Source organism: Vanessa cardui, chromosome 13 (assembly GCF_905220365.1).
Source record: "Vanessa cardui chromosome 13, ilVanCard2.1, whole genome shotgun sequence".
Taxonomy (NCBI): Eukaryota; Metazoa; Arthropoda; class Insecta; order Lepidoptera; family Nymphalidae; genus Vanessa; species Vanessa cardui.
In genome coordinates, this window is record NC_061135.1 from 13,472,448 (window position 1) to 13,489,875 (window position 17,428).

General features: G+C 33.1%; 1 protein-coding gene across 3 annotated transcripts in view; it reads right to left on the minus strand.

The window, feature by feature from the left end:
* LOC124534735 (furin-like protease 2) overlaps window positions 1–17,428 on the minus strand; it is a 285,263-nt gene that overhangs the window by 233,874 nt on the left and 33,961 nt on the right. The window contains exon 2 of one of the 3 annotated variants that reach the window (XM_047110725.1): window positions 9,282–9,332. The exons of the other annotated variants lie outside the window; for them this stretch is intronic. The gene's annotated coding sequence lies outside the window, so the exon portion shown is untranslated. The remainder of the gene's footprint in view (window positions 1–9,281; window positions 9,333–17,428) is intronic. 3 annotated transcript variants of the gene reach the window in all.

The window sequence follows — 17,428 nt, forward strand, 5'->3', positions numbered from 1 at the left end:
GAATACCCAATTAGTGTTTTATCTAAATTATAAATTTACAGTCAGCAAACGGGGGAAACAATAAAAGTAAATAAAATTATCATACTCCGACCAAGTCTAAGAAAATCATATTTCTTTACATATACATATTTCAACAATGATTTTTAAGAAAGATTAAGACATGCATGCATTAGCCGAAGTGACCCAATTGTTACAACAACTGAATCTTAATCGACGATTGCGGGTTCAAACTTAGGAACCACTCAATTTTATTTGCAAGGCAAACATAATGAGAATATACCTTTATGTGAATGTGATGCTTATATGCCACGTGTGTATTAACCAACCATAATTGAAGCATCGTGGTTAAATATACTCCACCTTCAAGACCCTGGCGGTTATTTCGCCAAGCCAATGTTGTACATACTAAGGACATAATGGTCCTATATACCATAGCAGGCGGCACTTTGACGTTTTACAAACACCTTTAGTACTAGTATCTTTAGGCAAAAGGGACTACTATTTCGTAGTCCATTTGATCATTTTTCGTTTTGAAATAAATAAAAACATTGGCACATTATGCCTTCAAAGTGCCTTAACTTCCCCATCGAATAATAAAATCGAAAATTAGTGTTGTTATTTTGAGCTTAGATAAATTTTCATTTGCGTAACGCCAAGCATATAACGTAACAAAGCCCTACCAATGCTTTATCAACTGAATTATTTAAGGACCAACTTAAATTGGTCGATTATATAAACAAAACTCAATACCTACGGAGTGTATTAATAATATAAAATTCTATTACAATATTGCGAGACCTAGCAGTCTAGAGTTTGCCTTTCGAAAACCCCGATTGAAGATTACAACACGGCCATACGGCTGCAATGCAATACGTTAAAAAGTTAAACACACACACATACACACTCGACTACAAAATATGCAATTTACGTAACACAAGTAAAGCGAGTTTAAGTCGCTCGAAACGTTGAACTGAAAACGTAATATAGATCCTTATATTGTTTAAAATTAAACTTACCGTATGCCGTATATTCAACTATTATAAGCGAATTTATTGAAATAATTTTAAAAAGAGAATGTTCCCTTAAATTAAAAAACAAAATTACAAAAATATTTCTTACGTGAGTTCCCATTTCATCAATTTTTTTATGGAATAGGCTCGCGAGAAATATTAACTATTCCTTGCGTCGTTCGTCAACGCGCCACCAACCTTGGGAACGAAGATACTAAATCCCTTGTGCCTGTAGTTACACTGGCTCATACACCCTTCAAACCGGAAAACAACAATACTGCGTACTATTGTTTAGCGGTAGAACATGATGAGTGGGTAGTACCTACCCAGGCGGGCTTGCACAAAGCCCTACCACCAAGTAAAGTGTACAGTTATATTTTTTCAGCAAGTTAGTTGACATAAATGCAATTAAGTGACTATTTAAATGGCTCAAAAATAAACAAAACAGCAAGCATTATTAATTATCTGTAAGTATATATTACGTACGGAACTCAGTATGTCATGATATCTTTGTGTGTGTTACGCGTTGACATCAAATCTACTAAACTGAACTTGATTTAATTAAAAAAGGCATTTTGAACCCCAAGAAGTGACATAGAAGTCACGGGAAACTAATAACCTTCAAATATACCGAGTCTTTTGTCGAATAATATTTGTAGTCGAATTTTCCAGTAAACTTTTTTACGTTAAATGTAAATTCTATAGACAGCAATAATAAAATATTAGCGGCATTTAGTTCTAAAAACGAACAATACAGGAAGTTTTCATTATTCACCTAATGATCAGTTCAATTATAAAATCACTAAATAAACAATTATACCGACGAGACGATGTGTCATTGGAGATTCATCACGTATAGCTGAGTCAACAGATTACTAAATTAAATATGACTACGTATAATATAAATTACTTATCATAATAGTGTTCTTCATAAAAGTCATCAACATAACATCAGCATATTCCACCACGCTGTTTCAATGCGGGTTGGTGGAATACACATGTGGCAGAACTTCTATGAAATTTGTCACATGCAGGTTTCCTCACGATGTTTTCCATCACCGCTGAGCATGAGATGAATTATAAAGACAAATTAAGCACATGAATCAGCGGTGCTTGCCTGGGTTTCAATCAAACAATCATCAATTATCGGTTAAGATGCACGCGTTCGAACCACTGAGCCATCTCGACTCTCTACTGAAATGAATTTGATGACATTTTATAGCAAGCTCGAGCCGCAAGAAAGGACGACAAACTATTTTAACACGAACGAAGACGGAAACGACGGTAGTTTTGAATAAAGGATTTTTTATATTAATTCATATTTACGTGTATATAGCCTTCATTAAAGCGTACACTATTTCAATTTCATCAGTTGCTAAGTAGGTTATCTGAACTAGCTAAGGCTGCATTGTAGTGCATTAGACAGGAAGGTGTTATCTAAGTTTCTGCGTTACAAAGCAAGCAAGTTGCCCCATTAAAGCCTTGTCAAACGCTCTAATCGGATAATGTTGATATCGTTTATTAGCCGTATTACATGTTGAATACTATGTCGTTGCACCCGACCGACTCGTCGTTCTAGCGATTACATATTAAGCCATAGGTCCCGAGGTTCAAATCCAAGACCAGGCTGGAAAAATAAATCGGATTTTTCGTCGAATTATAAATAGTTCAGGTCGGCATCTTCAACACTACCGAATTATAAATAGTCACTATTCTCGAACAACGTGTAGTCGAGTGCTTAAACTAAACTATACCCTACTCTATAGCTATACTATATAAACCCCCTATACTAAGAAAGAGTAACTACTGATTTCTGCCCGGTTCTTATCGGTAGAATCTATTTTCCGAACGCGTGGTAGCTTTACTACTTAATTGAATAAGGAACATAGTAGAGGTATGTTTTAAGTAGGTAGCATCAGACCAAATATACTAGCAGAGCATAAAAATAATTTTATTTTTAACTGACTTCAGAATGGAGAAGGTTATCAATTTGTCTATATTTTTTTATGTTTGCTATAGCTTTTTTTAAACATTCAAAACGATACTTGATAAAAAATTAGCAAAACCAGATAAACCACAGAAAGGGTACTTTGAATTAATTTGAAAATTATGATCACCATAAAAGAATACTAATGAAACAAGTACACGCGATACAATGAATACGATTACATTAGCAATGTGACTTGCTTTATCAGTCAGAGATTTTATCACGAGCTATAAATGCGAAAGTAGCTCTGTCCATCTTCCCATCCGTTACACTGTCACGGCTGAACCAAATTTGATGACGTGCACGTCATAATAAATATAAATATCGGACAACATCACATACATTACTGTGATCCCAATGTAAGTAGCTAAAATCGTGTTATGGAAAATCAAAAGTAACGACGTTATTACAAACAACTAGACCAAAGAAAAATAATGATCTATTTCTACATCGACTCGGCCAGGAATCGAACTCAGAACCTCGGAGTGGCGTAACCATGAAAACCGGTGTACACACTACTCGACCACGGACGTCACTTTGTGATAATTATTAAGTTCAGTTATCTTTATTTTACTTTTTTTTATATTAATTAAAAGTTTGTTTATTATTTTGTTGATTATATAACACATGATGTTATGGAAGAGTGGGTCCCTCTGACACGAGTATGTGTCATGCTCACTAGAGAAACCCAACCTTAAATTTGCTATATAAACTGTGGTAAGGCATAAAAAAAAAGTTTGGAAGCAAGCTAAAGCCTCAAGAATGGATATAGGCTACTTTCTATAGCTGACATCTAACGTTCTATCTTTGAAACGCGAGCGTAATCGTGAGCAACGACTATTTATATAAAAAAAGCCAAAATTGTCCAGTTCAAAACTACCTGACATCAGCCAATCTCAATTTACATACGTTCATGTCATCTATTGCTCTTTCTGCTGTCAATCCATCAACCTATTCTTGACCAGCGTGACATCGTAAGTTCATTCAACCCATAAAATCTTTGGCTAGCGATGACATCTATATAATTGCATAACCAAATACATATGTATACAATGTAAAATATGATCCTAATCTACTAATAAGTATCAAAATTTAATCCGACTACGTCAGGCCGTCCGTCAATCATCATCAAATAATTGTCACCCGAGCATCTATACTTGCAATTACATTATCGATTGGTTAATAATTAAATGCTTCGTTAGTCCATCTGAGAACTGTTAATAGGGATTGTTACAACGAACCCGAGATGGCCCCGTAGTTAGGACGCGTGCATTTTAACCGATGATTGCATCACTATTGAATTGTGATTAACTTGTGTTTATAATTCATCTCGTTCACGGCGGTGAAGGAAAACATCGTGAGGAAACCGGCATGCGTCAAATTTCAAAGAAATTCTGATGTGTATTCCATCAACCTGCATTGGAACAGCGTGTAGGTATATGTTCCAAAACCTTTTCCTCAAAGGGAGAGAAAGCCTTAGCCCAGCAGTGGGTGATTTACAGGCTGTTAATGTATGTAGTGGCAACAAGCCGGGGCCTTGGAGAACCATATCATCAAGTATAATTAGTTTCGAATTATGTTGCAAATTTTTATATCTCGTAATTTCTAGCTACGGTAGCGGCCTTTAGCCCAGCAGTAGGAAAATACAACTCATGATATTATTTTATATTTATTTTTATAAATATATACGTATAAAATCTAATTCACGAAGCGTATATTACATATGTATACTATTCAAAATTCAAAATAATATGAGCACAATCGTAGGCATACATCTGAACATATGAATTTTAGTTACAATAATTTCCTTCAACCAATTTAGAAATTACATTTTGAAATTCGAACAAATGTTAAATACAAGTTTTATTACCGGAAAAAATTTACTAATTCAACTTATCGACATGCAAGTTCTCAATTTGACCGCGTTTAATTCAGCCAGCTATTTTAGTTTCATAAAAACGATTCAACGTCATATCACAATGTACGGGATAATGAATTGATATCAAACTTCGGACCAAATGTCACATGAACGTTAACTAATTCTACATTTTCGTAACGCGAGCTATTTCTACACTCGAAACTCGATAAAGAAATCGATTCAGATATTCAGACAGCGATATGCGACATCAAGAGACAGTCACCAAAATAACTTAACAGTAACTTAACTAAGTAGCGTTATGAGAATAGTTCGTCTAAATCTGTCTTTAAAACAACAGCCATTGAATGAAATAACTTATTCGTAAATTCTCTTTTCAACCGACTTCAAAAAGGAGGAGGTTATCAATTCGTCTGTATTTTTTTTACTGGATGGACCGATTTTGATTTTTTTTTTTTGTTTGAAAGCTAGTGCTACCGGCTCCAAATATAGCAATAATTGTAACTACAGTATACAATCGTAAATCGACTTTTAAGTAGTCTAATATTTTTCATTTCATTTTACTTAGGAGGACTCTAAAAATATGTGGAATACGCAATTATTTTTATTACTTTTTAGTGCATATTTATTTGTTTTAAAATAGTGTTTTGTTTGAAGTCGGTTTTTCTCTTTGTTAAAATTTTTATTTATTATTATTCGTTCATGTTCAAATATTTTAATTAGTTAAGAACTTGACTTAATCGCCATGAATATTGATGACAGGCAGGATAACATCTGTGGAGGTTTGTTTGTATAAAATACACAAAATAAAACCTTCATAATATTAGTAGGGCCACGATAGTTAATATGTTACACTGACTGAAAGCCAGCGCGGGTCAGGTTGCGTGTGGCGACTCGGAAGCAATTTGCTTCTAACGCGATAATAATTCCTGATCGTCTAATGGATCAGTGGATCGGTGTAAAATTAGACGTCATTTATATTATGTATACGAAAATAGAATATACGCCCTAATTTCAAAGTATAACGCCTAGGGTTGTGAAATCACCTACTTTCCGAGACGTTGGTAGCTTCACTTATAGTTGTTAAATGACGATTCAAAGTCCTTGTAAAAGCCTACTTGAATAAAGAAGATTTTGATTTTGATACACGACACTAATCGTGGTGAAATAACTAAATGTATTATGACACTACAAAATATTATTTTGATCGTATTTGATCGTGATGTAAGAAAAAATTAGAACTACCCTCATAAATTGATGAAAAAAAGTGATTTAAAAATTTCCTATTCTATATGTGACTCAAATATATATATTTTTTTGGTATTAGGCGCCTGATTATCTATACAATACGCTATGAATCGCTTTAATTATTATTTTTCATGATTTGTAACGCTTGCCAATTAACATTACAACTACGATACAATAATTATCATATAATTATTTATTTCAGTATTATAATAAAGACAAAGCAAATGCTAACTTATTTCACAAGACCAATGTGGATTTCCTTTCATTACAATATATGAGGGTTATAACGTTTCATAAAACACTTTAAGTGTAATAAAAAACTTTTGATATTACTAATCTAGTAGCCAAACTTGGAAATAAATCGATCACCTCCTGTCCAGTGACGTCACTATCCTAAGGTAAGGTGATGTGCATCTAATGCTGCGTCCAGACATATCCTTCTTTCCGTTTCGTAACTCTGGACGTAAAGTTTACATAAGGTAGGTTATCGCGTGTTCATATCTGTGTGAAGTGTCGTATCGTTTTAGATAGAAAAGAAAAAACCGACTCGTTTTGGATTGGATCAGAATGTACATTAATGTGATCGTAGCGCACCCTATCCAAGCTGTTATAACGTATAAAGAATTTAAAAAATAAATCATACAATTGGACAAAAATTACGGTTATTCGGTCTTCTCTCAGTATGGCTTTTCTCTTAGCCGAACTGGTGCAAGTTTTAATTAAAAGATTACAGTTTAGAATACATAAACTTGCTTTAAATTTTGTGATTTTTATAGTCACTGTTAAAGGTTTATTTCCTTTTAATTCATACGGTCAAACAAATTCTGCTTTTAAGAATTCATCTTCACAACGAGTCAGATATTTGCGCTAATTTATAATAAGCGTACCAATGCAAATAAAGTAGGTATGAACAAGATGTGTTTATTTGAATAGATGAGAACAGAACCGTGGGAATCTTTTGTAATGACTGACTTGCGAGGAACCAGTTATCGTTACGGATAATAAACAATTTAGTTGACAGATGGTATAAAGCGTACTTAACATATTTGTTATGTGAAACTAATATCGATACTGATAATAATTGATACATTGAAATAAAAAATAATAATCCGATAAATGGACAACTAAGAGAGTGAAGAAAACTCCGAGAAGCTACTCCAATACAGGTTATAAATACACATATTGCAGTCCCAATTTCCCAACCTTTCAACACTATGATAATATGACTATGGATGAATTATTATTACAAACTACAAAAACCACTTGGTGGTAGGGCTTTGTGCAAGCCCCTCTGGGTAGGTACCACCCACTCATCAGATATTTTACCGGTTTACAACAGTACTCAATATTGTTGTTTCGGTTTGAATGATGAGTGAACAAGTGTTACTATAGGCACATGGGACATAACATCTTACTTACCAAAGTTGTTGACGAATTGGCGATGTAAGGAATGCTTAATATTTCTAACAGCGCCATTCCCTATGAGCGGTTGTGTCCACTTACTATCATGTGGTACTGACAGAAATATTCACCACCATTGGTAACTATGACATTGTATCCCTTGTGCAATTTGTCACCCTGGCTCACTTGCTCTTCAGACTGGGTAACAACCATACCAAGTAATACTGGTTGGCGTTAAATATATGTTGGGTACACGGTTAAGACCCATTTTAAACTACTCAGGATTAACCAATATAGTGTTTTCATGCTCTAAGTAACCTTAACATTATTAAGCATCACTGGATGCTGCAAAAACCTTAAAAAAGCTTACACATAATCTATACATATTATAAAATTGGAGTGCCTGTTTGTAATATTGTTTGTAATATTCAAATAACAGCGTTTTACGTAACGGATATGTATGTTTACACTAAATTATATTTTTTCACTTTTTGTATGTCTATCTGTTTGTTCCGGCTAACTTGTCGAATGACTGGACCGAATTTGAGTAGAGTTTTATTTTCAGAAAGCTGACATAATAAGAAGTAACTTAGGCTACAACAATAACTCTTTTGTTATATTAAAAAGGACACGTAGTCGCGGGCACAGCTAGTAATTTAGAAAGATATGGTGGGAATACGCGAGCGAAGTCATTGGCGAAAACTATAGCTTACTGTATCATCACATTGTTTGTAATTGGTTACGAAGTGACGGGAACACAATGTAAGTGATATCACTTAGCGCTGTATTTGTTGATCCTAATTTCGATACTTCATCTCGTCCCGCGGCGGCCGCCATACGGGCCGGCCGACGGCAAACTCCCGCTACAAAGCGTCCGCCACGTCTGTTTACATGACATTCTATTTGTCTTTACAAATAAATGTGATTCAAGTGTCGCTTCTGATTTTGATTTAACTGTTTTATCATTATACGATCATATGTTGGAATTGTAGGTAACACAAATTATTACAAATTTTTTTCTCAATTTGGATGAGGTTATTTTATAACAAGAGCTGAGATCGCCCAGTGGCTAATCGATGATCGCGGATTCAAACCTAATCAAGACCCCTGAATAATCATGTGCTTAATTTGTGTTTATAATTCATCTCGTGCTCGGCGGTGAAGGAAAATATCGTGAGAAAACTTGCATGTTTCTAATCACAAATAAATTCTGCGACATGTGTATTCCACCAACCCGCAATGGAACAGCTGAAATATATATAATAAACAGGTGAAATATGTTCCAAAAACCTTCTCCTCAAAATGAAAGGAGGCCTTAGCCCAATCGTAGGAAATTTACAAGCTGTTATTGTTATTGTTTTTCTTAGTTAGATGTAGAACGTAGGTAACCTAATTATTAAAAAATGTTTTATACTAGACTATCGCGAAAATATTCAATACAAAATTGGATCGACGTTTTATGTTTTTGTATTCAAACCAAGACCATAGCGACTTATTAGTCTCATCTTGGTTATGGTTATCAATCTCATGGAATTGTTCATTATTAAAATACTCAAATATTGAAACAATCGCAAAAAAAAAGTAAATAGAAGGTTTTTAATTCCGAAAAGTTTGTCAAACATTAAAATTTTTGCCCGAGGAACAGAAATGTACCACTAATTCACCCATCCACTCCAGAAGCTAATACTGAAAATGTTTCCAATACCTCAGAATTATATGTACAGAACTTATGTATATGAACAAAACAATATTAAATTACCTGTTATTTGATTTCTAGCAGACAAACATCAGCATAAAACATATAGCGTACCTGAAACAATACATCACACGGATAACTAAATTAAATTATTAAAGGTAAAATCAAACATTCAAAATTAATTAAAGACTTGTTATCAATCTATTGTTTATGCTTTGTAAATAATACAATCATTTCTGTTAAGCTAAAATATAACACGCCTTAATTTTCAACCAACTTCAAAAAGGAGGAGGTTATCAATTCGTCTGTATTTTTTTTAGTTTGTAACTTTTAACTGGGTGGACCGATTTTGATATTTTTTTTTGTTTGAAAGCTAGTGCTTCCCGTGTGGTCCCATTTTAATTTAGTCTGGTTCTGAATATGATATCCACATGAAAACGACATAAGCCTTAAATTTGCATTATGTATGTGCGCGATAAATAGGTTAATAACTCAAAATTGTGCCCACCAATTTCGATGATTATTTTTTATTATAAAGAATATACTTCATATAACAATAACTAACAAACTATGTTATATAATCGTAAATCGACTTTTAAATAGTCTAATATTTTTCATTTCATTTTTCTTAGGAGGACTCAAAAAAATATGTCGAATACGCAATTATTTTTATTACTTTTTAGTTAATATTTATTCGTTTTAAAATAGAGTTTTGTTTGAAGTCGGCTTTTATTTTTGTTAATTTTTTTATGTTACAAACATTACCTAAAAGGCTACTTTGAAATATTTGATTAGAGATTTATATACTATGTAGATGATAAAAAAGTATGTTATCAGTATACGTTAATTTCCAATAAGTATCCAAATACTTTATAATCTATGTAAGTAATTGTTAGACTACGGTTTATTACTGATTTATCACGCTAGAATCGACATTCCGAATCGGTAATTACTTATCTTAATTCAAAAGTGCTTGTAAAAGCCTACTTGAATGAAGCATATTTTGATTTTAATATTTATTTTTGTAGAACATTGATTAGCGAGTATGGAGCTACTCATTCGAAATAGATCACTATCATAAACCCACTTCACCCTAACACCTGCTTTCCTCAAAAGTTTCCTGGCATCTTTCTTCTCTTATAAACTAAAGATGAATAAACACACACTAACACATCATAAGTGATGTGTTGGTGTGTGTTTTATTAATACATATAATCTAATTCAAGCTTGAAATTTAAACGAATTTACAGTTGACATTCACGTGAGTTTCTTGGCCAGCAGTGGGCTAATCTCTTAACAAAATCTTCAGAAGTACCCAACCACTTTATATCATATTATTAACGAATATTTAAATATACACGCTAACTACCATATTTAAATACTCATTGTTTTATTCAAAAAGCACTTTATTATACAAAATCCGGTTGTCTAAAAGGGAATTAAGTTGTCTTAAGCCTAAAGGAGATATTGTATAAGCGCTGACGTGGATGATTAATGAATCCTTGGAGAAAATAAACGTTTGCTTATAGCTTTATAATATTATATTATATTTATAAAAAATAAAATAGGTATATTTTTATTTCTTTTTATTTTTAACTAGCGATCCGCCTTAGCTTCGCACGGGTGCTATACTGATACTAAATATACTAGAGAATTTGTTGATTTTCGACATCACATCTGTCAAAAATTGTCAGTGTTACTTTACTATACTGTCTATGTATATACGAAAACTATCCTCTCGATAATTCGTTTCATTAAAGATCTGAGCATACATAGGAACAGACAGCAGTAAGCGACTTTGTTTTATACTATGTAATGATAATATGTAAACTGGCAAAACAGACCAGGATAAATGGTCTCCAAAAAAGTTAAACATTGAAGCTAAATAAATAATATTACAAATATGCTCCATCGACCCTGGGAACTAAGAGTTTTACCCCTTGTTTAATTACACTGGCTAACCCACCTACAACAGAGCATTGCTAAGTAAAGTTTAGAGGGGGAAAAGTATTGAATAAAGGTAACTTAATCAGACAGAGATGCATAAAGTCTTCACACCAATAGTTCCCATCTATAATTGGACCCAGATTTAACGCTGTTGTAGACTAAATATTTCTTTAAATTGCATGTCCCAATTAAAAATGACTCAAATATTCGACCACAAAGCACATTACATTAAGTTCCAAATAATAGATAAAGATTAAAAAACATAAGGTGAACTGCTAATTAAAAACCGCGCAAAGTCAGAACAAAGAGCTATACTAGCTGCAAGTACTAATTGCACTAAAGAAATAATTAAAGATTACAAGATCAAATAACGTAGTTATTAACAAACCGCTAATAACACGGACCGTAATAAAATTCTATTAACGGCTTGTTTAACTCCAATATTCATTAAAACAAAGCCGGATCACAACAATGTACCGGCGTTGTATATTTTACGACGCGAGTTGCTATTAGATATAATCCCCGACCCGACGTCCTGTTCCTTAGCCGTTTAAGCTCCGTCTTAGAACCATTATACACTTAAACTCAGGCTTCTTTTTTAATTCACCAATATTCACAAACGTATAAAAACATTCTAGCTGAACGATAATGCTGCATGAGGAAAATTGATGTTATTTTTGTAGACTAGTTGAGATGGCCCAGTGGTTAGAACATGTACATCCTAACAGATGATTGCGAAATCACCACTAAATTTTTATGTGCTTAATTCGTGTTTATAATTCATCTCGTGCTCAGCAGTGAGGAGACTTACATGTGTCTAATTTCAACGAAATTGTGTCACAAGTGAATCGACTAACCCGCCGTGGTGAAATATGCTCCTAACCTTCTCTCAAAGGGAGTAGAGGCCTTAGTCTAACAATGGGAAAGGCTGTACATGTTTGGCTAACTACTCTCAACACGTGATGGTCCTAATGTCAGTCTAACCGAATTCGGAAACGGCTGTCCATTTCAAAGATGACCAAGCAATTAAGCATGACATATTATTGCGTAAGATTGCGTGCGAACACAGATATCTCTCTCTCTCTCTCTCTCTCTCGCAATGCCTGTATTCTCATACTTCCATGAGACGTGAAATCCAACACGACCAGAATGATTTGACACGCTGGACCAACAGCTTTACTTGCGTTCCGAGGAACTTACAACGAAACGGAAACACAAGGTTCTTGATATTATTTGTCAGAATAACATTTAGTCGACCCGAAATGGGTCTCGAACTCAAAACATCAATATCTGCAACCTTACTGCCATTGGACCAACGAGACAGGCTGCCGATTTAATAGAAATTTTGTTACGCGCATCAATCGAATACATAAGCGCCCGTATAAAAAGCAAAACAAATCTAAAAGAAGATTGGCGTCAGGCCGTAAAAGTCTACCGAGCCCTTACCAGGCAGCTTAAAGACTGCAAACGAAATAAAAGGGATAAAGACAGATAAGCAAGCGATTGATGAAGATCAACTCAAAAGTTTATTTTTATAAATTTAGAAACACCATCTGCATGTTCACAATTTGAGCAAAAGAAGTTCTTGTATAGTGTCATACACCAAAAATAATGAACACTTTACTTACATTAATATATATAAATATTTTAAATAAAAACATGAACAAAAATATGAAAGACCATTAGACCTTTAAGATTCATTTTGGAAAGGCGGAACTGCTGAGGTGCTTGTCGATTCTTCTCTGTACAATCTAGAATTCGAATCGTTGGTGTTCTGCATCATGACGATTCAAATTTAAAAACCTATTTGAACTTATTCAAGTAGGTTTTTAAAGTAGGCTTAGATTCTGTATGGCACATTTTATTATGCTTTTTAACGTCAGGTAAAATTGTAAAAGTATGTGTAAATTGTACACGATAATATAACGTTGTTGAAGCCAATCAGAGTAGATTTTGTATGTTACATACACATATTACTTTGTTTGAGTTTCGCTTCGAAGAGTATTTCTTAAGTGTAGCACTAATATCTAGACACGGTAGAATTATACATACCATGGGGCTGCTCATTTGTCAATCTTCCTACGTATTACAATGACATAATAATGCTTTCATTACTACTACTAAAAATAACAATTTTTTTCAGTGTTTCTGCATCACGCTCGAAAAGAAATTTCAAACATTTCAAGATCAACAAAATATATGACCAAAAGTTTAATTTCCTCATAGAGGCAAATTATTAAACAACTAATTAAAAAATTATCAGTAATAAATTATAAATATTTTACTAAGTTTTTTTAAACAAAATTTCTAAGTTTATTCCAGTAGGAATAAACTTAGAAATAAACAAATTATATGCATTTTTTAAAATGGGGGAGTGTTCGTTCATGACGCACAAATTATACGCGCTTTACATTTCATTTTCTATTAGCCTTAAGTCCTTAAATCCGGCAGTCGATTGCCACAGAATATAAAGTCTATCAAAGTAACATCCAAGTCTCTGGAACGGCTGCAGTATAATAAGCAAAATACTCCTCGTAACAGCCGCATCCTATCCACTTTATAGGACATTTCATTTATTCCATTCACTTATTTCCGACGGAGGGATCCTTCGTTACGAGCGAGTGAGTTTCGTAAACAAACCTAATTCGGAGTACAATACGATGTTTCTTTCCAATTTAACAAATTAAATATTTTCCAACAAACGAATTAATCATTCGATTCTTTTTTTTAATTCGACGTCTGGTATTTTCTTGCTGATAAATATATTTTTTAATTTCGACGCCATATTATTTACGCAAGTGATTACTGGGACGATTCTTAAAATGTACAATAATGTAATGTAACCACGCCGTCCACTAGTAATTAAAATCTTACATTCAATCAAATCAAAATGCTTTTATCGAATTAGTCTTTAGACGAGTACGTATGAAGCATGACGTCTTACCACCGCTTTGAAATGTGGATTCTACTGAGAATAACCGAAAAAAGTTAGTATTACCATTAGTAGTAATCATAAGTAGTACCAATATGAAGATAACCTGACCGATTTTGATCACATCCATTCTCGTTAGCGATGTAAGATGTATAGATGTAATAAGTTCCAGTGATTAGAACGGATCGTACCAATGATTGTGGATTGAAACACAAACAAGAACCTATCAACTTTCATATCTTAATTTGTGTGTATAATTCGTCGTTGGTGAAAGAAACTTGCATGTGTCTATTTTCAATGAAATTCTGCCACTCGTGTATCCACCAACTCGCAATAGAGCAGTCTGGTGAGAAGGGAGAATATGTCTTATCCAAGCTGTGGTTATTTACAAGCTTGTTACTTTAGTTTTTACATTCTCATCAAAAAATAAAGACAACAAGTGCAGTCTCTATTCCTCTCGTAATCCTTTAAAACGTCAATTGGATTACCGGAAATTCTGGTAAGAGGATAAACAGCTATCATGCTATCTCCGCGAAACAACGGAATGTGTCGACAATAAAATGATCTTGAAAAGATCCCGAGTTTGAAACCAAGACCTAAGAGATCGATATCCTGCGTTATAGACTAGAGTATCAATCTTTAATATTTTGCAAACAGAATAACTAAATAATTTTAATGTTAAGACTGACTATTTACTTTGAATTTAATATGAGGAAAATATAATGTTATTCTTTGGAAAATTCAAATAAATCTTGAATTTTCGTTAATCAACGAACGCAACTTCTAACTTGTAACTCGTTTATATACAGCAGTTATGTCGTCGAAATCTGACGCTGTTATTGTTACAGAACATCGAATAAAAGTGAAACCTCAAATTTGTGAAAGTAATGCGAACGTATTTTTTATATTCCAAAAAGGTTTCATATTAACGACAGCCATTTAAATTTTTAGTGGCACACAAAATGAAATCGTCGCGTTTATTTGTTTAAAAAAAACACTTTTTTATTAATGGTAATATTAGTAACCCAAAGTATTGAGTTAAGGGAACAATATTTATTTCGTTGATTAGCTTAAAAATAAATTTAAAAAATAAATTTGTTTTTTTTTTGTTAATTTATTTCTTTGTAATAAAACTTCTATTAGAGAAAAAAATAATTATTTAAAAATGAGCCGAGAAGATCCAATTAATCTTCCTCGTAAATATATATATCATATCAATTGTTCAAAAGTAAATCCGTACGGTAGTTTTCGAGTTTTTTTGGAACATAACGCATCACATTATTGAGGATACAAGAAGACTTCCTTTGACGATTCAAATCAATACTAATATTTTATATGAAAACAAATGTTCATGTAATGCCAGTAGTTGCTCACATTTTATGTATTCGTCAGGTTTTACACTTAGAAAGGTATCCTATGTCCTTTTTTGGAGCTCGATCTTGCTTCGTATCAAATTCCATCAAATTCGCTTCAGTGGTTACATACCAGACTTTCGTATTTATTACAATAGTATAGACATTTGATATTAATTTAATTCGACAACGTTTCATAGACGAAGTTATTTTACGAGTACCTACTGTTTATTTAGCTGTCAACATTAGACGGCTATTATTTTATTTGTTTAAAAAAAAAAACATTTTTTTTGTATGAGATAAGTCTGGTAGGTGACTGACTGGAATGAGCTACCTGTTGGTATATGACACTACCTTAAACGTTGGCGCTGCAAGAAATAATCTTTACATCGAATATGCGCCAACATCTAAATGAGTTTGGACGTGTGGAAAAATTCTATCCTATAGAGGCAGTTTATGTCGTTAGATTTTTCTTTATAACCTACTAAGAAATTAAACTATAAACACATAAAATGGCAAAACATATTACCCTGTTCGCCGGTATTTCAATCTTCGGTGTATTTACTAAAACATATGAGGGTTTATGCTGACCTGATGGAAAGTGACTACCACTGCCTGACATAATATACTGGTCTGGTGATAGACCGTACCCAGTCTGATGAGGCCTGTTAGCAAATCCCCACACACACCCTATTTAATAGATAATAAAAGATCTTGGAGCTATTAAATATGATATTAGATTAATAATAAATATGAGTCATATTGTATAATGATTCTTAAACTCAAAGTTTTTATTGTGATATGTGATTTTTACAGTGTCGAATAGGTAATATATACCTCTGTTGTAACAAGACTACTGAGAGCATTTCTCTCTAACTTGAAAGAGTAACTACTAAAGTTTCTTCAGAGTTCTTCTATGTAGAATTTATTTTCCGAACTGGTGGCATTTTTACATTGACCTTGTGAAGTTAAGATTTAAAAAGAATTGTGAGTTTTTATTAAAGTATTTTTAATTATATAAGAATACCTCGCCTGTCGCATTTCAGCTTATATTTTGGAGTATATATACGAAATATATCTATATATATATATATTGTGTAATACTTTATTTAACTGGTCCCCCAGATACCTAGCAGACAGTAACATAACGCCATCCCCGTAGTTAACCTCAATAACCCTCTAGACCATAATATGATTATATTCAAGATAGCCTAGAATATTCTATTAGGCGCGACCCTAATAAATTGGATATCTACTTGAACAGCTAAAATCTTATTAGCACACGTGGGCAAATTTAGGTATATTTAATTTACATTTACATAAAGTTAAAACGTATGAAAATGAACTAAGATATTTTTTTAAAGATACTACAAGTACAGAAGAAGCCTCGGCTTACTAATTAAAAACAAACATATAAAATTGTTGTTTAATAAGATTTATTTATAAAAAAAAACTTCCTAAAAATTATAATTCAATTCAATTTTTTTGTTATATTCACACTTAGCCGTCTCACGCACACTAAGACTATTTAGACACTCATACCAATGCACACAACCAAAACTGAATGTGGAGGGGCGCGACTTCTTGGGTGAATAGAGCCATAAATTGCGATGCAACCCCTCTGTCCCCTATTAAATCAGTGCGGGACGAGACGATGTGCTTTACGGATCTCTGTTAATTTTATTTATATACAAAGGGTATTTTATGTTTCCGCGCGATTATTTTACCGGTCACCATAATACCCAATCGAACAGAGTCAACGACAACTTAATGTGAAAAAATTAAACAATAACAAATATAAAAAAATATAATTTATTGGAAACATATTTTTTAATTGAAAATCTGCAAAACATACAATAGTAACGAGTTAAATGAAACAAAATCTCGTTAAAAAGGCGAGCAACATAATATCAAATGATAATAAAATATGAAACGGCACTGAATTATTGAAGCTACACAATTGAATGCAATTAAAATTG